The 26,891-nt window shown below is 41.4% G+C and overlaps 1 long non-coding RNA gene across 1 annotated transcript in view; it reads left to right on the top strand.

The window, feature by feature from the left end:
• The window catches only part of LOC142042374 (uncharacterized), a 269,885-nt gene that overhangs the window by 197,305 nt on the left and 45,689 nt on the right, over positions 1-26,891 (top strand). The window contains exon 6 of the long non-coding RNA XR_012653734.1: positions 7,857-8,035. This is a non-coding gene — a long non-coding RNA (uncharacterized LOC142042374). The remainder of the gene's footprint in view (positions 1-7,856; positions 8,036-26,891) is intronic.

Below are 26,891 nucleotides of genomic sequence, written 5' to 3'. Positions count from 1 at the left end.
ACATATTAGCAAAATCTTTGCTACACATTTGTTTCTCTTCCTTCTGCTTTCCAAGCAACCTGTGGGGCCTGTGGGCAGCGTGCCATGGTGTCAAAATATTTTAAGCATTAAGCCATTTCTTTGGGAGCTGGTATTTATCTGAAACTATATGCACTTAATCTCAAAGTGCTGTAAATTTAAGATACCTTTTATTACATATAAATACTTTCAGATCTGGAACCTGCCTTCCATAAATGTGCAATAACACACTTAGCCTTGGCCCCTGAGAGGGGCTGCCTGTAGTCAGGCAGTTGTTTAACAACTTGCCCGCTTTTTTCCCCCAGAGACCCCGCTCCGTGCCTCTTCCCGCGGTGGACGTGTCGAAGGACAGGGGCCACGGAGGCAGAAATGGGGGAAGCAGTGAAGCTTGGGCTGTTCCTCAGCAAAGCAAACTGGCGTTTTCAGGAGGCTTTGCGCTTGGTCGGTTTGAAGTCGGGTGCGAGGTGCTCGTGGTCGTGCTCACCACTGGGATGCCGGGCAGCTTTGTTTCAAATCCTGTACTTCTGCGAGAAACCAGGCGAAGGTAACGCCTTTATCTCGGCATCCTCTGGCACTGCTCGTACGGGTGCAGCTCAGACATGTCTCGAGCCGTGGCCGCTTCGCACCTTGCTGTACCCCTCGGTGTCTCCTCTGGTTGCCCTCAGTTGTGTCAGCAATGGTAATAGCAGGGTGATGACAGAACTGCAAGATTCCCGATGGTGCGTGTGTGCCAGAGCCGACCACAATTATCCGTCCCCCCCTCCATGATCCCAGGCAGCGGGGTGAGATCATTGCCATGAAATCACTGCGCTGCAATACCGTGTGGGTCCAGCTCCAGCGTATTCAAGCCGCGCATGGCTTATTGTCACGTACGTGTGTAATTGCTAACTGGGTCTTCACGTGGTGGTGCCCTGAAAATGAGTTGCTGTTATTTTCTCTTTGATTAGTGTTCTCTCTAATTGAAAAGAGGTCTTCCCTTGAGGGAGGTTTTTCTTCCTGTATTTTGTTAGTGTGTATTTTTTTTCTGAATTATAAACTTACTTTCCTGTATAGGTCCTAGAAAAAAGAAATGGACTGACAAAGATTAAATATTCCCTCTAAACATGAGGCTGACAACATTCAAGTTTAAAAGAAAAAAATTTTAAAAAAATAATCTGAAAGTCAACCTTGTTTCTGGTCTTTTCTTGCAGCTTTTAAAATGTCACTGCCAAGAGAAATGACCGCAGTGGTGAATGAAGCTATGGAAAAAACAGAGCTGAATCTCTTTTTTCATGTTGTTGTTGTTATAATATCTAGTCCTTTCTTTTGAAAATGTAAGTCAGGGAAATGTGTGCACTGAAGTTCAGAAATAAACACCTGAATTCCTTTTAGCATTAAAGTACTTGGAATAGAAAAAGATTACCTTGATAGACATGCTTTGTTCACGAAATGATTCGGTGAAATTTGGCATGCTTCTTAAAGAGGCCTTTTGCCAGTCTCTCCCCATATTCTTAGCTCATGCCTTTGCATAATGATGTGATCCATGGTGGGCAGGAATAATTCAGCCTAACGATGAATAATGGTAGCATTTGTGGTCAACTGGTCATGACATTCTCACTTGAGCATTTCTCTTTGGGAACTGCGACTTTGAGTCATGAGACTTGCAGTAATGTCAAGAGCGAGAGCAGCACAGGAACAGACTGGGTGAGGGAGAAAGGGGACGCTTGTTTTACAGGGTCCACTGCAGGAAAAAAAAAAGGAAACAAAAAAAGTCTTGCTTGAAATACTGGTATCTTTACAATCATCTCTTTGTGACACTCCTTCCACCCCCGAGTACTTCTGTGTTTAAATCAACGTACGTCTGCAGCCCTGTGCGCAAAACCCACTAGAGTCTCAGCGAGGGAAAAACAACCCGTAAGACGGGAGGTGAGGTGAGTGGAGAAGGACAGGGAAAGCATCAAGGCAGGAGGCATTTATCTGTGGCCTGAAACAAGCAAACACAAGAAAGAGCAGATGCTTTTAAATGTGCTGGAATTAGACATGCTACCCCAGATTTGGATCCCCCTGGGCAGAGGAAGAAGGGGAGCATGTTAAACCTGGGCATCGTGTTTAAATGGGGACATGACGTAAACACTGTCATGCCAGAATGAGCTATTTCCATCATGCCTCATCTGTGTCTGTTGTTTCTAAGTCTTAGGTATTAGGTATCTTTGAAAGTTACATTTATAGAGATAAATTATTCATTGCTAAGTAGAAAGGGATGTGTGAAAAATGCAGGCTTCTCCACTGCAACTTAAAAAGGCAAAGAAGCTCCTGTGGGTACATACTTGTGGTAGCTGCATATAGGAATAGTTTGGACACTATAGTTTCGATTAAAGGCGGGTTTGAAGTACTGTGGTCATGCTGATTAGATGTGTAGGATGTAACTGCTTTGCGTTGAAGCAAAAAGTGTGTTTACAGGAAGATGAATAAATGGGAAAGGAGTATCTGTGGTTCAAGGGAGAAGAATTATTAATGTTCCGATGACTTTCGCAAACTGAAAGTCTGGGAAGTTGGTTGTGGGCTAAGAAAACCACAAGTACTCAGGCTTGGTTTAAATTCAGTGTCTCAAAATTTGTTTGAATGTGTGAGTAGGAATCCAAATATTGTGGTGATAGAAGAGCTGACACTCTTTCCATCCTTCAGATGTCATTTACAGGGCACTGGAGATGGTTGAATAACCAGAAAGCTACACAGTTCCTCTGTAGTGTAAAATACTACTGAAAATTATCAAGAAGAAGAAGAAACTGGATTGAAGGTTTTGCATAAAGTGACACTGAGAGAACATGCGCCACCTTGTCACATGTTACTTAAGAGATTCTGCCAGTGTGCCCAAAGAAACTCCATCCTCAAAAAGGACGAAAGAAAATCATGTTCAATACGATAGTCTTCTGATGTCTCCTATTGTGAATTTCTACGAGTATTTTTCAAACACAAAATAAATTGTTCTAAACAGTAATGGCCTTATTCAAGATTTCACAATTAAGGTAACACAAAGCATGTCAAAATTGTACAGTTTGTGCTGAGGTCTGACTAATCTACAGCTGAAAGTGTTGAAGCCAACCTTGTACATCAGAGGTATGTTAAAAATTATTAGCAATAGCAGCTCCAGAATTTGACCCACCGTTTTCGGAACAGTTTGGAAAAGTATTTTCACACAGTACGTGCCCAAACTTTTTTTTTAAACTATCCTTTGCATTTTATCTAAGTCTTGTAAGAATTTGAAACCAGAGACTATAGACCAATTACCCATCCAAAGTAAGCAGGAACGTTAGCTGGAGCAGAAGAAACAATAACCAGCTTAAACTGGTAAAACATTTTCTTTCATTTGTATGACAACGCTATATAGAAGTTCCAGCTGAAAGTGGGGGCCCATGTTGTTTGATATTGTACAAAAGCAGAGTGCAGTGTATGGAGAGAGAGCACGGTGAGTGCCCGCAATAAAAATCTGCCCTGGGAAAGTTGTGTGAAGAGTTTTGGGAAGAAGGAGTAGGAATAGTGATGTTAAATGGATTTTGCTACAGTTTAAGCAAACCTCCATATGATTTTATTTTATTTCCTCTGATTTTGCTTTTTATTCAAGGAAAGGGGTGTGAGAAGATTGATTTTTAAGCTGGAGTAACCTAAAGGAGCTGCGTTATTTCAAGATTCTTTTACTTTAAGGCACTGTAATACAGTAGTCTATGACAAGAGAAGAATTTCGCTCAATCACAGCCTAGAAATAGCAAATGTTCCCTTGACATACACCACAGAAGTCTTTTTGACACCATGAAGCAGTCTCTTCTTAAGCAGACAGTTGAGCTTAGAATAATATCTGTAATGTTGCACAGTAATAGTTACATGCACAAAATGAGTAATTAATTGAACACTTAAGATGAATTCAGAGCTGCTGTAGTGGGTTTAACTTCTTTGAAGTCAAATGATTTACACATGCCTGCGTCATGGCCGAGTGTGATCTCTTCACCTTTTCAAAGTTAGATTGTTGAAGATACCAAGGTGACTGTTTTGGAAATGTATTTCCTAATCGTAGCATTCCTTTTCCACTAAGGATGTGGCTTGGATCAATTATTTACTTACCCATCCTCAAACGGATCTACACTTTTTCAAAAACTTTCTTTGTCCAGTTTGTACCCAAGCCACACGTCCTTGGTATCAGCTTCTGCAGAAAGTCTGAGGCAAGCGATGGCTGCGATTACATACAGCTCCGAAAGATGAAACAACATGAAGGAAACAATCACGATGGCTGAATTTTTTATCTCCTTTTATTATGTGAATGCTCACTGCATTAGAATATCCTCACCAGCAACCCCTCTGCAGTTATCAAGTGTCTCAGCTTTGTTTCAGTGCTTAACCGGCTGTAAAAGACATTTTATTGCCTTGTATATTCTTCCACCATAAAACTTATCATTTAAGTAAATCACTTCAGTATTAGTTTATAGGTGACTCTAAAATGGAGAGTTTTTTCTACAACGGATTGCGACTACTGGCCAGGTAGGCACAATACACTGGGAGCAAGCAGCAACCCGTACTGCAGTATTTTGGGGAGGGAGGGTTCCTCCAGGAGGAATGCAGTTTTCTGCCCTGCTGCAGAAGACCAGCTGGCTGCTGTGTGCTACCAGAGCTGCTTCCAGCAGGCACGGCTCATTAGGAGCCTAGCTGCAGGATATAACATCTTTGCAGTCAATTACCAATGCCGCTCTTTAAAAAGGTCCAGATCCTTCCCGATTCAGCAAAGCAACGTTCAAAGTTAAATGCTTGATTAAAGTTTTGTGTCATAAAGATGTGAGGTCTTGTGCTTGAGGTTAAACAGGTAAGCGCGTTTCCAAATCAGGGCCTGACATGTTACAGTTCTTAGAGGTTTCTAGGAATCTTGAATGTCCTGAAATACTGACTTTGCTGATTTCCAAGCTGAGTATAACGTACAACTGAAAACCAAAACCAAACCACATTACTGTGAAGTGTGCAGGAAAGCCTTCTAAAATCCGTTTCCTGGTCATCACTGATGCTTGTCTAGTCAAAGAAATTCTAGCAGACTGTTTACATTTTGTAACCTTAAAATAAATAAATAAATAAAAAGAAATTACACAAGCCTAATTTTCTGGAAATGGAGTAAAAGAAAAAAAAAAGAAATATTTGGTAAAATGAATTTACTCTTTGTAAAAAGAAGCAATAAGAGCAATTGAGTTGTTATATGCCTCCTGACGGTAATATTTCTCACTGTACAAGGTGGTATTTGGTAGCCTGCCTCCTGTGGCCATGTAAAGAAGTGAGTATTAGGAGAACCAAAATCCAAGTTTTTGCCCTAGTATTTTGTGTAACAATGTGCACCACTTTCCCACACTTATTTTCTGGTGTATAACATCCACTTATTGTAATACCCTACTGATAAATCATTACAGCATTTATTAGGAAAATGTCTTTGCTCCAGTTCAGTGGGTTAACAGCAGAATCAAAGTGATTGTCTCAGCGATTGCAAGTTACTTATAAACGTAACCATCGTGTTGCTTGTAGACTTGGTTTAAACACCTTACTATGAGATCTAAACTTGGCATTTTCTGTAATAGTACATTCATTTGTCACAGCTCACTCCATCTTCTACAATGTCTGATCTCCTTACATTCCCACTGATATGGTGCAAAGCTCCAGCTGGCTCCAGTGAGTGTAGACTCAAGCCCCAAATAATTTTTTTAATGCAGTTTCTTGTAAGTGATTAATTGGACATGCATGCTATGAATGTGGACTCTGTTTCATTCTTCCTCTTTCTTACTTTGTTCTGTTAGAGAACAAATTGAAATAAGTTTTCTGGTGTGTGTGATGCCTCGCTTGTATGTTTTCAACTTTTGTTTTCAGTCTGAATTGGGCTGGAGTGGTATTTTGTTTTTAATTTATTATTTGGACCTGAAACTTAAAACCAGATAGCCAAACCAAGCATGTTTCCTGTACAGAGACTGCCTAGAAGTAGCTGGAACGTGGTCACAGCCTGCAAGGTGGGCTCAGCACCTCTTGTCAAGGCGCTGGGACGTCCCTCTGTCAGCCCACATGGTAAGGCAGGAGTCAGATCCCAGGGGAAACTGTTTCCAGTTTCCACTCGCAGATTCACTGGATTTGGTCGGGGTAAGGCTCCGAGGCTTCGCCGGTTGCCATGTTTCGGATATGTTGGGGAAACGTTGGGTTTAGTTGGTGTGATGCTTGAACGCACCGGAGGTGCAGGTTCTGGAAGCGATAAAATCCAGGGAGCTGGGGCAAACTCTGCTACAAGACCAGCCCCCCAAATCCACATCCATCACAGCCCACTAGAAATCCGCATGAAAGTTCAGCGAGAGCCCTGCTTTTCTTTGCCTTGCCCCAAATTTCCATGTATTTCAAGATGAAGCATTTTGGGTTCAATGATGCAAGCCTCTTTAGATGAAAGCATTCGCAGCAAAATGTCAAGTCTCTCCCAGACGCAGGGGTGAGCCGGTACTGGCAGGCTGCATCAGAAAATGGACAAACTTTGGAAAAGTTTGGACAGCGTGTGAACTTTGCCACTGATCAAATATAAATAATCCTGCTCAGACCCTAGCAGCTGAGTTGAAGCAGAGCTTTTGAAAAGATTGAACTTGGATCACAGTTTTATGGCTATCTCTAAAATATTTTATTGCTGTTTTATGACACCAGAGTGTAAATTGTGGGGCTGTAAAGACTCGCGGTGTGAAGGTTTTATCCTTTGCTTATCTACAAAACATAAATAGCAGTCTTTTGTTTTTAGGGAAATATGTTTATATATATGTTTTTAAAAGTACAGCTTAGGAAGCCCTGTGTATTAGTAAGAAGATGACCTTACTCAATTTATTTTTAAGTGTGGGTACTTTATTTTTATTATTTGGTAGTGTATAATTATTTTCAATCCATTGATGTAGGTCAAACAATAAAAAAAAAAAGGAGGAGGGAGCAAGTGTGTGTTGTGTGTATGTAAATACTACTAGAGTGCAAGTGGTGTGTGTAACTCTACAAGGATCAGAGAGGAAATGTCTTTTATCAAATGAACTAATGGAGAAAAATATCTTTTGCAAGCACAAGCCCTTTCTCAGGTCTGAAACAGACCTTATATAGTTTGCGTGTAAATATAATGAATCAGCTTATACTATGTGTGTACATGTACGTATGTGCAAATGCAGTTATATAGGTGCAACAACAGTTACAATATTGACTTAGTTGTATTAAAATTGCATGGCCATGTTCTCCGTTTTTAGAATAGGAATTGTAACAAATGAAAAAGTTTAGTCTCCTAGCTAACATGAAACTATGTAATTCAAGAAATGTGTTATAGTTCAGAGTCAAGAGGATTAAAGATTGATCCCCTTTGGGTGTGACTTCATTGGGATTCATCAGTAGCTTACCCTGGCCTTTATCTCTTGGGCTTTGTGTCCACTATTCCTTCAGATTTTGCTCCATCCCATGTTGAGATGACTCACCAACATTTCCTTCCACTATCTCATGCTGAGTGACCACGGGCAGAAAAATTGTTTTCATCTGCTCCTTTTAGCTAATGTTCTTGTTCTAGTAGACTCACTCAGATAAATTTCTTCACAAGTTGTGAAACGGTTATTTGATATCTGTGAACTCCGTGTTGTTATCCTGCCCCCAGCCTTGGCACCAGCGTCCTTTCCAGTCTCTGGGAAAAATGCTGGTTTATGCTAATTGGGATGAAACTGAGGTGTTAAGTGTGGTGGTTCTGTTCTCCAAGACTGGAAGGACTGGGATGGGACATGAGTGGCTATAGTGGTGTGAAACACATGTTTTTAGTGCTCCTAAATTATTATTGTTCAAATTTCTTACAGGTAATGTCTTTATTCTGCTAGGAGATGCAGATGCATCACTCTTTACCAGCTGTCAAGGCAAATATTGCTGTATGGTCCTTGCTCTCAGCAACATCCTCCGTGTCCTGGTGAGGGGGTGCCTTCAAAGGAATGTGCAGAACGAGCTTCCTACTACCTCTGCGCGTCAGGTTCTCTGTGCTGTAAGTACACTGTATAATGTTGTGGCTACCCCTTGGCATTTCCAAGTTGGCTAGCTTGGAGTGTTTTGTCTTCACATCCGGAAAACTTATTGTGATTTTGATGGTTTTTATGCTTTTTAGGTGGATAAAACTTTGTATCTGACTCAAATAAATATGAAAGGTGCTTTTATATTGATTTGTTAGTCCCTATAATCAGCAGAAGTTTCCGTGATTGTTAAAGAAATTGGTATTTTTCCTGTAGTGCATTACAAGCATGCTGTAAACAGCACAAAGGCTGTAATCGACAGGCAGCATCTGATAAAATCCATTCTTTTGCTGCTGTGCCTAACGAGAAAGGGAGGAGATGCTTTTGGTTATTTTGAAGACATATTCCCTAGGACCTATAATATGTCTAGTGGTATCTCTGAATATATATAATAGAGAGGGATGTTGAAACAGTGTTATGTATAGAGTTGTACGTTTTCCAGCTGTAAGAAAGATGTGTCTGCAACCTAACTGCACTCATTTTAGCCGAAATAAACACTTTTGGGAAGAATTTAGCTGAATGGTTATTTTTGGTCTGGCAAAGGGGAAACTGACTGAGTGACTGTCATTACTCTGATGCCGATTACTGGAATTGACCAGCTTAAGGGCAATTTGCTAACTTTGTTTAAAAACAAAACTGGTCTTTCTGGGTCCAACTGTGATTTAGAAAGGGAGGAGCTCTAAACCACTTCTTTTTTTTTGTTGTTGTTTTTCTTTCTTTTTTAAAATAAATATAAATTATTAAAAAAAAAAAAGAGTTTCCTAGCCGAAAACATTATCCAAACCCCACATGCTGTGGGATTTAGGGAATTAACAGGATGATTCAGACATACAATCCTTGCATTCATTCCCACTCCTTAGAATTTTCCTTAAGGAATAAAACTGCTTTCCTACACTGGGTCAGAAACAAAACCAAACCAAACCCTCTCCTCCTTTTTTTTTTCTTTTTTTTTTTTTTTGACTGGAAAGTAAGACAACTAATAAACCTAACATTAAGCTCTGGCGCACGCTGTAGTCCAGTATAACCTCAGGATGTGAGCGGTGTGACTGTAGCAGGCGTTTGCAGCACTCCTCCCTCCCTGGGAGCTCTTGACTGATAACGTTGTCCGATCGCTTCTTCATTTTCCTCTCCCCAGCTCCGTGCGGAGATTTGTGCCAGCGGGGGCTAAAGCGTGGTTCAAAGTGTTCCCTTTTTCTTTTTTTTTCTTAGGGAATGGGACAGGAGGCACTGAGAGCACTGCCATGTGCATTGGGTTTTGCATCGGTTTCACACTCTTTCCCCTTTTGTTGCTTCTTATCAAAACCAAACAAACTCAAACAAAATATATCCTTTCATTTAGGCAGGAAATAAAGCAAGTTAGTAAGACTTGGTGCTTGTCCATACTGCAGTTTAAATGCCCACATGCACAGGTATTTTTCTTGCTTTCTCCTTCTTAGGAGTGCTTTCCTTGGTCCTCCTCCTGCCAATTTGATTTAAAGATTCCGCTGACATCATCTTTAACATTTTTAAATTTATAGTCTGATTATTGCCCCCCCTGCCCCCCGCCTTGGTCTTTCTTTGTCAGTTCCCAGGAACTTCTTCATCCATTCCCTTGGTCCCCCTTTTGTTCCTGGAATCGGAAAAGTCTCTTGGCTTGCTCTTGTATTATCTGGTCCCTACTTGAACCAAGTAGTACCAAGCTATCTGGGGATTTTTTTATTTTCTTTTTTTTATATATATATACACATTTATTTCCCCCCTGACTTTTTTCTTCCATTATTTTTATTGCTGGTCTTCCCTGCCAGATTCAGGCCATGTTGGTCCATCTGTCTGACCTGTCTCTCCTCCATCTTAGTTCATAGGGTCTTTATGGGCTTCTTTTAAAATTCACCTGAGTTCATTTGATTGTTTCAAGTTTGTCTGCTGTTCCAGTCCTATTTCACAGCTGCTTTTCTTACTGTGTCTTCAGTTTGGGGGGTAATCCCAAAACAGAGCAAGTTTACTAAATACCTTGCGGGATTTTCCCTTTCACTGGCACAGTTCTTGGCAACTAGACCCACAGCTGCATTGCTTACTGCATTTTAAAGACAAATCCAACCTGATAGGAGGATCAGAGGGGCTGCCTGCAGTACGTTGCCTTTCACCGCATTCCCGATTCCGATTTTGCTACAGCAGATGCTGCCAACACCCTTGTCTCTTAGGCGCTTCTGTAGTCCTATGTCTCTCCTCCCTTTCCTCTAGCTGATGTTTCGCCGGTGTTTAAATCCACATCCAGTTGTGGTTTTGTTACACACAGAGATGGAAACTCTGCCCAATGATTCCTTTTTGTTCTCCACCTTCCTTTTGTTTTGTCTTAAATATATTCAAGGAGGAAACAGGAGGAGGGATGGAAAAGGAAGGGTTCGGTCTAGACTTCCAAAGCAATTTCCTTTTCCCTGCGGAGCACAGCTCATTTCCTTCCAGAGCAGTGTGACTGGGAAGTTGCACATTTCTTCTCAGCACTGACTTTCCTGAATTTGTTGAGTCAAAGCACAGCTACTAGGAGTGGTCCAGAGGACTGTAAACATGAGTGTGTGAGTGTTCTTCCCTCTCTCACTGCCAAGCAGAAGAATAAACAGAGATTAATGTGGAAAGGAGAGGGCGGTCTAGATAAGCAGGGTGGAAATGTTGAAAGAAAATAGACAAATATCCATAGACACACCTGCACTTGGGTGTTTCTGCATCATGGGGCCTCACAGGGCTTATTTTTGCCATAAATGTCTCAAGGACAGAAAACCGAGCAATGTGGAGGTTGATGATTTGCCTGAGGGTTAATTACAAGGTTTTGCTTTTGCAAAAAAAAAGTTTATGGTTGTAACTTTAACTCTCCATGCATTTAGCCAAAAACAGGAGAGGGCTTTTTTTTCTTTAAAATCCATTTACGTTTGCTGTTTTTGAATAGTATCCCATTTAGTACTGTTGCATCTACTCGTACCAGGTTTCTGTGTTTGCTTTAAATCAAATTAATAAATCGCTTTAAGTCAAATTAAAACCAGTGCAAGAGAGTAATGTAGTCATGACTGTGAGTACTCTTCCTCCTGTGAGTTCAAGATACTCTCTGCTTAAATTTTTCAGGTGAATTAAATTCAGTTTGGAAAGGAAATGCTTCCCCTCCGCCACCTCCCCAGAGGAAAAAAAAGTGATGAGATCATAATCTGTCAACTCCATGGAGTTTCTAATTTAGTTGGTGCCTTTATGTGTGTGTTTACTTAAGAGATGAGATTTCTTCTGTGTTGAGAGTGTGTGGAGACATGAATAGGAAGATGAGCTGGAATCTGACTGTGTGCTTGATTTAAGATAATTATTTCATCCATTCTGTTTGGCTTTTGCTTAGCAAGACAAAGTTACATGGTGTTTATTGTCCTGCCGCCAGTAACTGCAGATTTGTGTCTGAATAACTGATACTTATTTTTGAGTCTGAAAAAGCTCGTAACTGATTTCTTGTGTTGCTTGTCCAAAAATGCGCAACGTAACTTGAGAGGAGAACTTCCAAACTACTAGGTATTGCAGTTACGCAGGTATTTGAGTTGGTTGATCTTTTTTTTTTAGTAGAGGAATAGATGAAGAAACTGCCTTTACATTTCATCTTAAAAATGGAAGTTCAGCAAACTCTATAGGCAGAGGAGCTTTAAAGGATCTCCTGCTTCCCAGACCCTTTGCCTTGAATTCCCAGCTACAGAAAACCCTTCTGCTATTAGCCACAAGGTAAAACACCACAGCATTTGCTCCTCTCCAGCTTGGTGACATTTTTTTTTTTGTGTGAAGGAAAACATCTGGCTTAGGAAGAGGTTGTGTATGGGTAGGCATGCTGGTGGGGAGTGGTTACTACTTCCACTTGATCATCCTACACTGGATAGTGCCAAGCTAACGGGGCCTCAAAATTTGGGAGTTGGTATCTGGCATGGGAGACTTTCTGGGGACAGGAAAAAGACATTATGATATGTAATGTAACGTAAAGACCCTTTTACGGAGCTCATGTTGCAAATTACAGACTTTTTTTGTGAGGGTAAGGGATGCTGCTTCTTGCTCGCTTCAGCCAGATTGCAGGTGGCCAGACTGGTACGGGGAGGTACAGCTTGCCCATTTGCAGAGGTACATCTGGAGTGAATAGATGTGTAGCTGGTAGCTGAAGGTGCTTGAGTTAGTTACAACCTTATTATCATCCATCCAGCCGTGTTGGACTGGTTGGCTTAAGTTTTTGACAGCTGTGGCTGGCAGGAAAATCTCCGCTCTGTTAAAGGGAGTTCTGGCAGTGCCAGGTATTCAAGATGAAAACGGAGGTGGGGGGAAAAAAAGATAGCTATGACATTTCTACTGATATCATCTGCCACTGAGTGATCACTGTGAGCTTTTTCTCTTCCTGAAATGTGTAACTCTATGTAGTTTGGATTTTTTTTTTTTATTTTTTTTTTTTTGGCCTGTTTGCTGCCTGTAGTAGGTACTAAGGCTGCATTTAGTAGACCAGGTGAGGGTGAGAGGTAAAGGTGCTGCTTTCTAAGAGGGAGAATGAATACACAGCAAATACAAATGATTTAGAAAATGCTACTTTTGTAGCTGTGATCAGGGCATTACTAGGGGCTTTTAATACTCAAAGCAATGTCAATGCACTCTGACCAAGAGGAGAAACTGCAGTAGCAGGTAACATTTTTTAGCCTGCCAGGAAAAGACAGGCCAGTGTCTCATGTTTTCAAGTAATTTTTCATCTAATTTTTCCAAAAATGCTCTCTAATGGTACTTGGGGGGGCAGGGGGAGACTGACCTTTCTGGTGCAAATTGAGGTTGTGAGCGGTTTTGTACATGTAGTTGCTCAGTCTTGCAGGTAGCAGGGCAGTTCCAGAGAACAAACCAGTTGTGTTCCTGGAAAGCCAGGATTTGAAGCTGTGCTATGCTGAATGAGGCAGATCAAAACATACAGAGGCATAGGTGGAAATTAAAAGAAGGAAAAATACCAAGGTATCTAGTTTTGTTGCCTGCCATCTGGTAGGACTGCAGAGGCTGAGCTGTGTCCCAGGGTCAGTCAATGTTGTATGGCCTTAAGAAAGTAACTGCATCTCAAAGTTCCTGAGGTCTTGTATTTGTGAAATGGGGACAATCAGCAAGGTGCCTTGAGTTCCAGGGATAAAAAGGTGATCTATAAAAATTGAGTTTTATCGCTGTTAATAATAACAAGATTATTGATTTATTCTCACTGTAATTTTTACATCAGACATGATTACTGTTTTTCTGTGAAGAGTGTAAGATGCACAAAGGTACAAAAATATTATAATTTCTCTGAAGGTATTGCTTGGAGGCAACCTGTAAAGATTTAGAGTTCTTTGATTTGTCCTGGTATGTAACATAGCCCGTAGCAGTAAAGTCTTTTCAGATCAATGTATTTCAGCAGAATTGTTTAGTACTTTCCCAGTAAATGATCAACAAATAAAACTCACTTGAAAAGGAAACCAGCATTTACTTTCTATTTTTGAAGTTGTCTCGTATTTTGCAAAACAAGACGGAGGAGGCTAGATCTCATATAGCATCCACATCTAAAGAACAGTGTGTCTTACGCTTAACTGATATTGGTAGAAGAAAATAGATAAGAAGAGTTACGTTTCTTATTCTTACCATTGCATCTCGATTACTGTTGTTGTAGCCGACTCTTATGCAGAAGGCGCATAAGAATGCGTGGCCATCTCTTTGCATCAGGAGTGGCAGTGTACAGGTCTTATCTCTAGACTAGTAATTCCTTTCCCATCTCCTTTTCAGTTTCATTGGCTCAAATAAAATAAAGTGCATTTACACTGAAAAACTTAAGCATGCTCTTAGCAGTCTCTGAATTTGGAAAAAACTGGTAGCTGGCTTGTTTAGTGAACAACCCTTGATTGCAATTTCTAATCTCAGAACTGGTTGCTGAGCTCGCCTGCCTTCTTTCAGTGCTGCTGCTGAGCTCAAAGGGGCCAGACTCAGGCAGATAACTGTGACACTGAGTCGAACTGGAAATGTGTATGTAGATGTTAATTTTGGCTAGCAATTTTTTTTTTCTTCCCCCTTCTTTGGTACAAACGTGATGAAGAATCACTGTCACTAAATTGGTTGGAAGCAGGTGGAATAACACCTTACACCATGGACAGAAGGTGTTTTCAATGTGAAAGATGTCTTGGAGTTTCCTAAATACTTGCAGGAGGAATACTTTCTCCCTGAAACTTCAAGAGGTGGATGAAGACTTACTGGGCTGTGTATCCCTTGACTCTTGCTAACTTTACCTAAGCATTTAATAGGTGCTACAGAAATAACTGTGACCAGAGAACCATAACGCTTCTCAGAAAGTAGTTTTTTGAGATGTGGCACTGTCCATTTTGTGCCACCCTGGTAGCCCTGCTAAAGCAGCTCAGAGCGAATCCCTCCATCACAAATGCATAAAATGGGTCCAGGATGGATTATAAAGGTACGTCTCCCTCCCACATCACTGAATTATTTTCCTCTTTCCTAACCACTGCCCTTTATATCAGAAACATTACTGGATATACATCTGGGAAATTAGCAGAATGTTTGTTTTACTTCTTTTCAAAGTGTTTTCATGGGTTTAGGTGAGTGTTTGACTTATGTTCATTGGCCCTTGCACAAGAGACTGTGAAAGCTATTTCCTTTTTCCTTAATTAGAGCATGTAGAATATCAGGTTTCTGAGCAGTGAATTTCCTCTCAGGAGATAGGTGAGCATATGTGGTAAAAGTGGTTGTTTTTGCAGACTTGAGAAGTTGGTCCTTCTGTACTTTCCAGATACTTTCTCTAAGCCAAACTTGTACTTTTCATACAGACAGAAGTGTGGTCTTTTTTCTCAACCTCCACCCCCCTCCCCCCTTTTTTTTTTCTTTTTGGAGTTAAATAGACAAGTGGAGAGTTAGAAATATCTGAGGAAATTTCTAGGAGGGTGGTAATGGCAGTGTGGTAGCAAACATAGTGAAGGCAATAGGCCAACCTAGTTTGTGTGCGTAACGATTTGAGTTAGCGGAGCTCTCCTAGAGGTAAAGCCAGCCCTCTGCTTTTATGCTGGTATTTTCGTGCATGACTTATTTGCGGTGCTGGGGAGAAAGGGAAGAAAAAAAGAAAAAGGGAGAGACGTTTTCCTCTCTTTGCTCGTGTCCTGGTTTTTAAGGTCACGCGTTTTTGTATCTGCCGGTTTGTCTGTGTGGGTGGGCAGGTATGAGTCTTGGTCTGTCTTCTCCTGGTGCAATGTCAGGGGGAAGTTCAGGTCGGTGCTGCCGGGGCCAGCCCACATCCTTCGCCCACGCAGCCCCGCGAAGCTGTTGCACACATCAATCAGGGAAAACCCTCAGCTCTCCGTGCCGTTGGAGCAGGTGCGTGAGCTCGCGGTGACATCAGATGACTGTCACGCTGCCGCGGGGCGGCCACCGGCGCCTGGCGCGTGTTTTGCGTACGACAGGTCTGCCTCCCGAAATAAATGATAGGCACTGATGCAAAACGTACAGCTCCAACGCTCAGACCACCGATACCCATCCTTTCCTCTCACGGATGCTCTGGGGTGGAGCGGAGGGAAAGAAGAGCGAGGAGAGTGATTTTGCAAAAAAAATTGCAGATCTCTTGACAAAACCCCCTGCCTGGTGCCATGCTCTTAAAATTGTCAACCGGTTACAAGCATTGCAGAGGGAAGAAGGGAAGACCAAGGAGGCATCCAGCCAAAAGAGAAGCCGGCTAGATCAGTCGTGACCCAAGGATCGGAGAGTTCTTGAAGCACAGACAGATGTTGTGCTGTGGGGAAAAGTTCTTGCAAAGCTACTGCTTTCATGTCCAGTTAGTGTTGGATTTGGTTTTTTTTAAGCACCAATACTGCACCTTGGTTTTTTTCCCTGACAGATGAACCCAAAGTAAACGCACACTCACCCTACCTGACCCTCTTCATTTTGGTGTCTCACAATTTGTAGTATACCAACACCTAGCTGTAAATAAATTAACTGTATGAAGTGAAAATACTCTGTGCTTCCCCAAGTGGAGCTGTGGGCTTTTTCCAAGTCCTGTCTACTCGGACCACTTCTGTTATGGAGTGTGAGGCAAAGTCGGTCCCTCTGTGCCTCGGTAAGTGTGGAAGGGCATCACTGGCTTAATTTGCCCCTGGGAATTCAGCAAAGTGGCTCTGGGTTGTAGGAGTACATACGAGAGAGGAATTTGGTGTCAGCTTCTGGCACTTCAAGTAGGATACCTGTGTCCATAGCCTTTATTTTGCTAAATGAATGTAGTATATAGAAACAAGTTATCCTTGGGACATATGCCAGTAGGCAGAGGAGGAAATCCAAGGAGCGCTGAGATGGTGGGTGCCTCCAGTCCAGGGCATGCTCTTAGTTAGCAGAGAGATGTCTCTACTATGTGGGGGTGGGGTTTCAAAAGTTTAATATCTCCAGAAATGGAGTTTAGGGTATCTTTCAATCTGCCTGTAGCACTCTACCCTCTCAGTGCCTTGGGGACAGGACACATCTGTACTATCCTTCCAGTTGCAGTCCAAACCTTGCTTATGAACAAGGGTATGAGGGAACTCAGAGAATTTAACTTCTAAATGAAATGGCTTATCCAGTTATTTTTTCTTTACATGGAAGCAAGAGAAAACAAGATTTTAAGAAATATTGGTATTAATCATTGTAGAAATCTTTTCTAAGGAAAAAAAAAAGGCACTTTTTCATCTGTTAAAATATTGAAGCCTTCCTGATTCAGCGTATCCACAAACATCTAAAAATTAGAGAGTAAGAGCCTAGTTGGGAAAAAATTCCCCTCATATTGCCATGCCAACAGTGTTCATGCTGCTCCATTTCACCTACAGATAATAATAGACCCAGGTGCCTAGATGCAGGAAAGGAGGCGGCTTCAGTTCTACTGTGCACAGTTCTTAGTTACAGTAGAGCAATTCTGACTCCTACAAGATATTTCCAGCTTTGAAACACTGTTTTGTTTGGTGATGAAAGGTAATGACTTAGCAAGTGTATAATTGAATATTGCTGTGAGTGTTGGTTTACATAGATAATGAGACCATCTTCAGCTACAATAACTTTTTGTTGGTGCGACTTCTGTGAAAGGGATCTGAGTCTTTCTGCTTTAGGATGTGAACTCACCACCACCGAACCATTGAGAAGAATCTTCCTGTAGGGAGCAGTCTCCTCTCCCCCCACCCCACCCCTTTGTTTTTCTTTTCTGCCACAGTGCTACCTCTTCTTGTTTTTCTGCCAATAGCCTCTCTTAAAAACAACTGCTGGACCAGTTGCTTCAGCGTTACCTCTTTTTGCCTTTCCTACAGAAGCTGGTCCCTGCTTGTTTCACACTCAGAAGCCACACGGGTAGTGGTGGCCCTGCGTTAAGGTGTAGGAACTGTTTTCCATGCACTTGGATGACATGGCGTGGATGCTGACCCAGGGGCTGAAGCACAAGAGAATAACCATGCGATGGTCACGGAAGGGTCACAGCATGCTGGGCTTTACCAGCTCTGTTTTGCTACTTTATCCTATAAATGAGCTTGCTCTCCTAATCGGGTTCTCACATAGTGAGGGTGGAACAGGCTGGTACAGATGGCGGGAGAACTGAAGGGGGGGTGGGGAGAGAGGGAGAAAAGGGAAAAAAAGAAGAAAAATATTTGTCAGGCTTGATAGTGTTAATGAAAACATAAAGAAAGAAAGGAGGAGAGCAATGTTTGGAGAGCAAAGAGTGACCTGACAAATGTGACCTCTGTTTTTCCCAAGGGCTTCTGACTTTGAAACCAAAGCTGGCTTTAATGTTCACCAGGTGCCATTGGGGTGTTTTGATTGCCTTTAAGGAAGGGAATTAGCCTTATAGTTTCAGCATCTGCACTTCAGTGAACTTCAGTGACAGGGTGTATTCTTGTTCAGATCATAACCCTCGAGGTTCAAAGGCCGTAAGTGGCTCAATAATTAATTCTGTTACTTCCAAAGGAGGCAATGAACACGGACCTGTACTTCACACAGGTTTTGCCACAGGAACCTTTCCAGTCCTGTCCCTGCTCGAACAGGGTCCGCCTGAGCATCTCCGAACAGCCGGCCGGAAAGCCAGGCAGACGCAGCACAGAAGCAACGCTGGCAGTAAGATTATTCCTCACGCTAAAATAATACTTTAAAGTTCATATTTTGTCAGCTGAGATTATAGTTCAATTTCTTGGAAGAAGTGAGACGGTATTTTGCTCAAGATATATGGCTCTTTGTCCCCTGTTGTTATATAAGCAAATTGTAGTTACTTATCATCCTCTTTCTGGCTGCTCCCTCTCCGTATGTAATTGTGCCTCTGATATTACCCAGATATCTCAGCCCTGCTTGTGACCCGAGTGTCGCATATAGATTCTAGCTCTTCAGGTGATTGCCTTGTCCCGCAGAAGATGGATTTATAGGAATATTGCATATTGTCAACCAGAGGAAACGACAGACCGCTCGGTGGGGTCTTTGCTTCCCCCCCACCCCTTTGCTCTGAGAGGCCCAAGAGCCAACCGTTCCCGGAGGGCTCCCCCTCCCCTTGTGAGGCTCAGGAAATTTAAGCAGCTCATCTAATCCCCTGGCACAGAGGCTGTGTTGCAGCAGGGAGGATGGTAGGGTAGGCAACGTGTCCTTGACAGAGGTTTTTTTGGGGGGCAGAGGACCTAGGGCTATCCAAGGGCCAGCTCAAGGTCATGGAATTGCTGGTCACTGGAGTAGTGGGGTGGGCAAGGTGGTCTTGAGGGGCCACGTCCAACGATGACTCTGCAATATCTGTAGTTCTCTCAGCCTCAGTACCGTAGCAATGGATGCTTTAGGAACAGAACGTAATAGTATCTCTAACACCTCTAGTTGTACTGCAGGACCTCATGGCTCTAGAAGTGAAACAGGATGACGTCTCCTTCTGCTCGTCAGTAGGGTCAACTCCTGCACCCGGTATCTGTTCTACCATCACCTCCTGCACCCAATTATCTGTTCTACAGTCCCTTAATTTAAAAGTGTAGGACCAGAGCAATTTCAACAAGAGATTTGGGATGCTGTTGTGCACCTAAGATCCAAGACTGCTAGCGTTCGCTGAACTGAACACGATGATGATGTTATTACGAATAATTGCATTTCATATTGTGGCACAAAATGCTGCTTGTCTTTGTGTAGAACTGTTCAGTTTGTACTGTAGTAGTGCTTCTTATTTAAAGTGGAAAATGACTGCATAAAGTATTTCCATCCAGAGGGAGTATTTTATTAATTAGTAAATAATGACATGATGAAATTGAAGCATACTGCCTTTACTTTTTCAGTCTTACTTTGAGGAGTACATCCTATAAGAAGTTGTTCCTATGTCCTAAAAACTTAGGCAGACATGTTGCAGTACAATTTAATTTTAATAACAACGACAGTTTAGAAAGGCAATGCTGTCCAAAGATAGACAAGGAGTATAGCAATAATAATGTAATTTCATGAGTTTAAAATAGAATATTAGAAGCATATTCCTATAAACTGGAGTCAATATATCTTGTTAGCATTAAACTATGTTTGGAAATTGTCTTGAAAATTTCCAACCCAGGCACAAAATCTAGTACCTGTTCTTTTTATTTCATGTTAGGATAAAAAACTTGCAGCTGGTGAGTGGGATTTAGCAATGCTACAGGCATTGCTGTGGGTTTTGGGGCTGATTATAATCACTAGGGAGATTGCAGTGTACTGAAAACGAGAAAATCTCAACAAGCCTTTTAAATGAATTGCTGAAGTCTTTTAAGAGGATTTTGGAATAACGGTATCTGAATGGATTCACACGTGTGGGGAAACCTGAGTGCGTATGGGCATTCCTGGCCATTCTTGGGTCTAATTTCATGCAATATTACCATGAACTAAGCCTGTGTTACTGTAAAGTGCGTGTTGACTTGGATAGTGCCTTCCGAATCAATCCAGAGCCCTTATTAGTATAAAGACACTTCTGCTGGAGAATGTGGACCTTCTTCAATTGCACTGAGTGATTTTTTAAGGATGCTTCAACGTTGGGGACTGGGTAATAGAGCTTGGAGGAGAATGTTTCAAAGTTGATTTGAATGGATAATAACAACCGTCTTGGAAATAATATTGACATGATTTTTCATATTTAAGTTGTTTTTCATGTAGTTGAAAATAGTATTTTAGTATTTCTGAAGTCTTCTCTAGTTTGTGTTCAGCAGCAAATTCTGGAAAGTTCATGAGCAGCTGCAAAAATAATAGAAGAGTAGTAATTCAAGAGGAAGCTGCCTCAATATTCACAGCTGAAAGATTCTCCTGCTGCATTCCCAAATATAACCTTCAGCTTTGCTTCCCCATAGTGTAGTACTGATTATATTGTGTAATGAACAACATCTGATATAATCTTTACTACTTTTCTTTCTTTTTGCACAAAGAAAAGAATTTTGTTATTATGGTAGAAGGAAGAAAATATTCTGAAGTGTTTTCACTAAGGCACAGCTAGAAAAAAATAGAAGGTAGAAAACAATTTTCATTATCTGTATTAAGTGTCAAATAATTCAAATATACACACAGGGAAAATTTTTTCTGAAACTTCAGCTGTGCTTCTAGTTATCAGTTGTACCAGTTACTGGCGATGAATCTGTTTGTATGAGCAAACAGAGGAATGCTCACACTGAGATGTCCTGAAGTTGGTGTTCTGGATGTATTTTGCCTGGTTGTGGTTACGTTTACTTTACTACTCTTGCAAATCACAGTAGTTGCAAATCGGCCTGCAAGTTTATGAAGACATAAGTAAGCCAACGAGTTCATGCGTTTGAAATATTGCACCCATAGTTTTCTACATGATTTTTTTCCATGTCATAAAATGGATATGAATTGCCAGTGAGTGCTACAGTAGGTCAAGTTTGCATGATCAATTATTTTGTGTCTTCGAGTTATTTTGAATATCATCTATATTTAATATGTAGATATAAATATATTTGAAGAGGTCTGTGGTGGTTTTCTGTGCACATATCTGTTATGAAAACTTTGTTTACAAACAACAGCTTTCTCTTGTGTAGCTATCCACAAATAAAGAGCAAAATGGGAGAGAGTGCTAATCATTATTATTTATGAAATTCAGCATGTTTACTGCATGTGCCTATTTGTTCACGTTAACAATTCACTACTAGTGACAACCTGCTCCCTGAGCAGTAATTCCACCTACAGCGTTAAATGTGAAAAAGAAGATACTGGGCTAGATGTAATTAAACTTCAAAATCTGGAACAGTTGTTCATTTTAGTGACTGCTTCCTTTGAACATTGCTTTAAGATTAGTGGGACGTTAAGACCCACAGAGGTGAAAATGCATTTGATGACCCCAGGGACAAGAGAAGATGGTCATGGTACTGCCGTGGTTACAGCAGAGATGGGTGATGTGGGAGATGACAAAGCTCTTGGGGAGATATCGAAGCCACAATTGCTGTGTGCCAGGTGCAGCAGCTTAAAAAAATAAATCTGAAACGCCTTTGGATCATTTCTTAAATAAAAAGAAGATTATGGTGATGAAGCCCAGAGTGATTTTTTTTTTTTTTTTTTTTTTTTAACTCGGCTATTGACCTGTGAGTTCCTAAAGGAGGGGTGTTGGAGGAAGGAGGTCAGATAGTGAAATGCCAGCATACCTTTGTCTAGAGTGTGCTGATGGGTGTACATATAATAATGTTGTAGCGTGCTGTATAAAGAAGAGGTAGAGTAGATGGGTACATCTGCTGACAATCTTTCTTTTTAATTTGGAGCCACCTGAAGGCAGTAAGTAGCTGAATAATAACCTGATCCCCATATGGCTTCCGTTCTTTCAGAGTAATAGTGTGCAGGGAGGGAAAAAGAAAAAAAAAAAGAAGTCTACTTTTAGCTCTGGCTTCTGTTTGCCTCTTTGTGAGCCTGAGAACATTTCCTGTCTGCTTGGTGATGGGAAATGTAACCAAAACGGACGTTGGTGAGTGACATTTCTCATGGCTGGCTTTCTGTGTTGTGTTTTCTGTACCACCTTAGAGATGTTGCAACATGCGTGAAGGGGGAAGGAAGCCAAATCTTTAGCATGCTTTGCAGCTAACTCGCTGTAATATTTTACCTTGTTGGCTTCTCAGCATATATTGTATCATATCTAAAATATATTTCCCAATTACAGTTCCTTACAGTCCAGTATTGCAAAGAGCAGGTGAATATTGCCCTTTAAAAAACGTGTAGTTTTGCGAGTGGCATTTTTTGAAATAAGGAGTTTTGCTTTGGTCTAGAATTTATACATAGATTCCCTACCTATAGTTTTCTTATTTTTTGCTTCTGTATCTCCCCATACTTTCCTTCCTGTCTGTGTTCTCTTATTTCCTCTCTAAATTATAGATATGAGGGAACAACCATTTTTGTTGAAAAGGGCTTTGCTTTTGGGGATAATCTCTGGCCGTTTTAAGAAAGGTCAGCAGTTCACAAGGGTGTTGCCGAACATGAGATTATATGAAATGCGGCTTTAGGAAAAACAAAACAAAATGAGCAGTCCTCAGCACCCTGCAATCTGGAGATGGATAGTTCTAGGAAGAAGTGCCCATCCTGCCTGTTTTTCTAAGAAGGTTTTGTGCCAGATTATAGCCCTCGCCCTGTCTCTGTCAAAATAAGTCTTGTGATACAAATTCACCTGCCATGTGAAGGGCAAGGTGAGAAAAGGAGGATGAGTGAGTGCAGAAAGGAACAACAGAGAATTTATACTTTGGCTGTGTTTAGTATTGATGCTGCACTAAATCATTGTAAACACAGGTTAGTGTTGTAGATGGGGAAGCAATGTCAATATTGGCATCTTTAATAGTATCTGTTGCCCTATTGAATTGTTTAATTGCTTTAATGAGAGAATATGAAGGTATGCAACTCTTGAGGAAGAATTTGGGAAGGAGATGGTCAAGTCACCTCCTTTTTTGGCCTGTGCAAACAGATACCCATATATTTATTGGAGATGAGAATTCAAAGTTATGGATTTGAAGGCACACAGGCATAGAGCAGTTAGAGTTGGATTTCTGTGAGAAATTGTACCCATTTTTTTCTACTTGGAAAAATGTGAAATCCTGAAACATACTTCCCTGTCCATCTCTCACTCCTTTTGCTTACCTCTAGAAAATAAAGTCCAGGCTTCTCTTTGTTGACTTTCTGTAATTTCTGTCTCCGCTTCGCTGTGTCTGTCTTCTGGTTCAGCAGCACACAGGAGACGTAGTCGTGCAGTAGAACTCCAGCTTCTCCTCATCTGGGCGTCGTCAGGAGAAAAGTGCACCGTGGGTGAACAGGTTCCAGAAATCCCAATCCCAACATGAAAGCAGCTGGGAACTCCATCCTCTGGAAGCTGTTTTAGGACCTTAAAAATTAATCTTCCTTTCTCCCAGTGGGAGTTTAGGCCCTGCAGAAGTCCGTTACGTGTCCCTACATATAGGCATGAACAACAACTCAGAAGTTTCTACAGTGTTGTGAGTGCTAAGGTGTTTAAGTTGCATGTATGCATATATGCTTATCTATGGATAATAATTTTTAAATAAGAGGGACATAGACTTGTTATTGTGCATTTGACATCTTTGTATTCCTCTACATGTTGTTTCCAGGGTCAGTTTTGCTGTTAATACTTCATCTTTTGAGAATGTTGGGTAAGGAATACTTTGGTTATCTACATATTTTTCAGTTGGGTGTTCCTCACAGGGCTGGAAGATGGAGCGAAGACATAGTTTGTTTCATCTGGTAGGGAAAGTTGTGAAATTATAGTCAGAAATAACGATACTATGATGTTATTCTATGTTTGAGAGAGATCTGGTACCTGTATTAAACCAGAGGTCTGCTTTGACAGTGGACAGAAAGGTTGTGTCCGTACTGAGAAGTTAAATGTGCCTGGGAGTATCCTTTGGCACTGAGAACATGGACAGCCCATGGCCATATCATACAACTCTTACTCTCCAAAAGAAGGTGGCCGCATCCAAACTGTCTTATGGGATTTATCCCTGGGCTGTGTTTCTCCCCTGTGCTGCCAGGAGAGTGCTGGCAAGCCTGTGCCAAACCTGTGCCAAGGACTTGTCTAATAACTGAACCGCAGAGACAATTAAAGTCTACTGTCTGGGATTGCTTGTTGGTACTCTTTAATTTACTGATGTAGGAGTCGCCAAAGAGGAATGTTTGGCTGCTTATCTCTGGTTATCCTGTTTATTGAGATGCACTCCAACCAATGCATCTCATGCATTTGGGAACTCGTTTTGTCTTATCAGTGCTGAAGACTTTGTTACGGTTTTGCTTTAAAATGACACCCATGCTACTTCTGCACATCTCTTGGGGGAAAAAAAAAAGGAAGGAAGAAGCCCTAAGCAAGTGTAACACTGGCCACAATACATGAGGCTCTGTGATGGATGGGACTGAAAGAGCTTGCCCTTTCCCTGAGGTCTTTTTTGCCCTTCCTTTAAGATTTCAGGGGATGATAGTGATTTCTTTTCACCATAATATATAGTGCCTTTCTGCTGTGTGCTTCAAGTGCGTGCCTGGTGTGTGTATATATGCATAGACACATACACATGCATTGCCCGTTTATAGTGGAGATCTGTAGTATCTGTGTATGATTTTTGGTGGTTGGTATTAAGTGATAGTGACAGGTCACGTGAAGGCTGAGGCTCGGACCCAGCAGGAGGTGGTGCATATGCATCTTCAGCATTAACACAATCGACATCCGCTCAACAGAAGGGTGGCCGGGCCTTTCCTTAGGAAACATATGCCAAAACTATTACCAGAGACTACGTCATGGCCTGCGGCAAACTGGACAGGATGTTAATGAGGAGGGAATTGTGGAAGGAATCCGAGTGCATCCCATATTATCAAAACAGAATGCTGAATAAACAGATTATTTCCATTACCGTGCCCTGTCAGCAATCTTGGTATTTTGATCTTTATCAGGTTTATGCTGAAAAAGGTTTATTTTTCGTTACTTAGTTGATACAGGTTTGGGGGTGTTTTAAGTGCAATAAATAAATAAATAAATGCAAACATCTGGGAGGCTATAAAAGACAGTGTGGACCCAGGACAGCTCATTATTTCTCCTTGACAAAGAAATCTCTGGTGCATCCTGTGATGTCTGTGACAGTGTGTAATGAGGCACTCCACTATGTCAAGCCCAGAGTCGTAATTCTGTCTTATCTGCTGCAATAATGAGACTTTTTGAACTACTGAACTCAGCAGAAGTTATAGGTGTAAAGAAAATGGTTTATGTTTTGCAGCTATTTACAACAGTGGTGGAGAGCAGCGAATTTGAATTGGTCATTTTTTCATTCATGGACCGTATATCAGAACCCGAATTTAGAATCTAAAAGTTGTGTTGATGATTCCAACAGTGTCTGGCACTAATTAACTTTGGCAATTTTCTTCTGTATTCCTGCATTGGAGGTTTGATATTTTATTGCTTACTTTGTTTCTAGTTGTTTTTTCCTTTATCTTTTTCTTCCTGTCCCTCTCCCCCTCCCCGAAGGTTTGCCTGAGTAGCAAGAGTGAGATAGCTAAAATAAATACCTTTAGGGATAGCAGCTGTCCATTTAAAGTAATTTTTGGGGTGTGTTTTAGAAAGCAAAATACCAAAGCAATATCAAACCCTTTATTTTTTTCCAAAATGCCAACTGCTAAGAGGTTGCATTTTTATGGATTCATCAGAAGTTCAACATTAACATTAGTTCGATGTCCCTTGAAATGTTAGGCTGGTTCTTCTGTTTATTCATAAAATTAATTAAATATGGCCAACGTCATAGCGAGTTCGTCTTATCATTAATTTTCAGCTGCCTTGTCTTCACCAGACAATGAGTGTATTTTTTCCTACATCTCAGCTAACGTGCAGTAACTAACATGAGGTAAGCTGTAGTTGTAATATGAGTTATCAGGATGACGTGGCTCTTGGCAAAGTATTCACAAACTCCCTTGTCTGTGTTACGGTTTTACCAAATGTCAGCTAATATGTGCTAAGAATAGGTCTTGCTGCCTGCTGCCCTGACAGGAACGACCTCAGCCCTGACCTGGAGCTTCTCCGTCTCGGGGTGCAGAGACGGCTCGTGTGCCAGAACCGTTCCAGCCTTGGCCCCTCAGCCCCCTGAGGTGCAAATCCGTGCTCCGGTCTGCTAGAAACGAGATGTTTGGTGTTGCAAAACCCATCGAACAGCTCTCGACCGGCAGTCGCTGTTGCTCTTTATTAACCTGAGCTTGATTTGAGGAACCAGGTATTGGTAAAGGGCCATCTAAACCACTTGCTTGTTCTTAAACTTCTCTTTGCAGGGAAAATGCCTCTAAATATCAGGTACTCAAGAAAAGGAGAACTTAGATCTTATCTTATTTGTTTATGTACCGTACCATCATTCCAGGTGACCTAGTTTAGGATTGTGATGAGCTCTGAAGAGCAGAGTATTGAAAATGTTGTTTTTGAGAGCCCATGCACCAGAACAATATGGGGTAAAATCACCTTAATGAGATGCTAGATCATCTGCGGAATGTGTCTCTCGGTAAATACAGTGGATTTATTTTCCTTAAGAGGAATGCAATGAGCCTCTCACAGGAATACACTTTCAAAAGGCTGAAAGAAAATAAGTAGCGGTTTTGGTTCTTCTAAAGCTTGAGCAGAAGCAATTTTCTGCAGTCCCCCACAGTTGCAGCCATCGAGATTAAACAGTTGTTATTGCCAGCCTGCTCTAGTTTCACGCACAGTGATGGGACGTTGAACAAAAAACTACTGTTGTACTCCAGAAATAAAATAACTGTGCTTAGTCTGTTTGGCAAAATAAGCATGGAGATGTTGTTTTGTTATTGTAAACCAAGATCCAGAACCTGAGAGTCCAAAATAGTACTGTAGCTTCCAGCTAAAAATCA

The sequence above is a fragment of the Buteo buteo genome, chromosome 20 (assembly GCF_964188355.1).
Source record: "Buteo buteo chromosome 20, bButBut1.hap1.1, whole genome shotgun sequence".
In the NCBI taxonomy this organism is placed as follows: Eukaryota; Metazoa; Chordata; class Aves; order Accipitriformes; family Accipitridae; genus Buteo; species Buteo buteo.
This window is presented reverse-complemented; position numbering and strand designations above follow the sequence as displayed.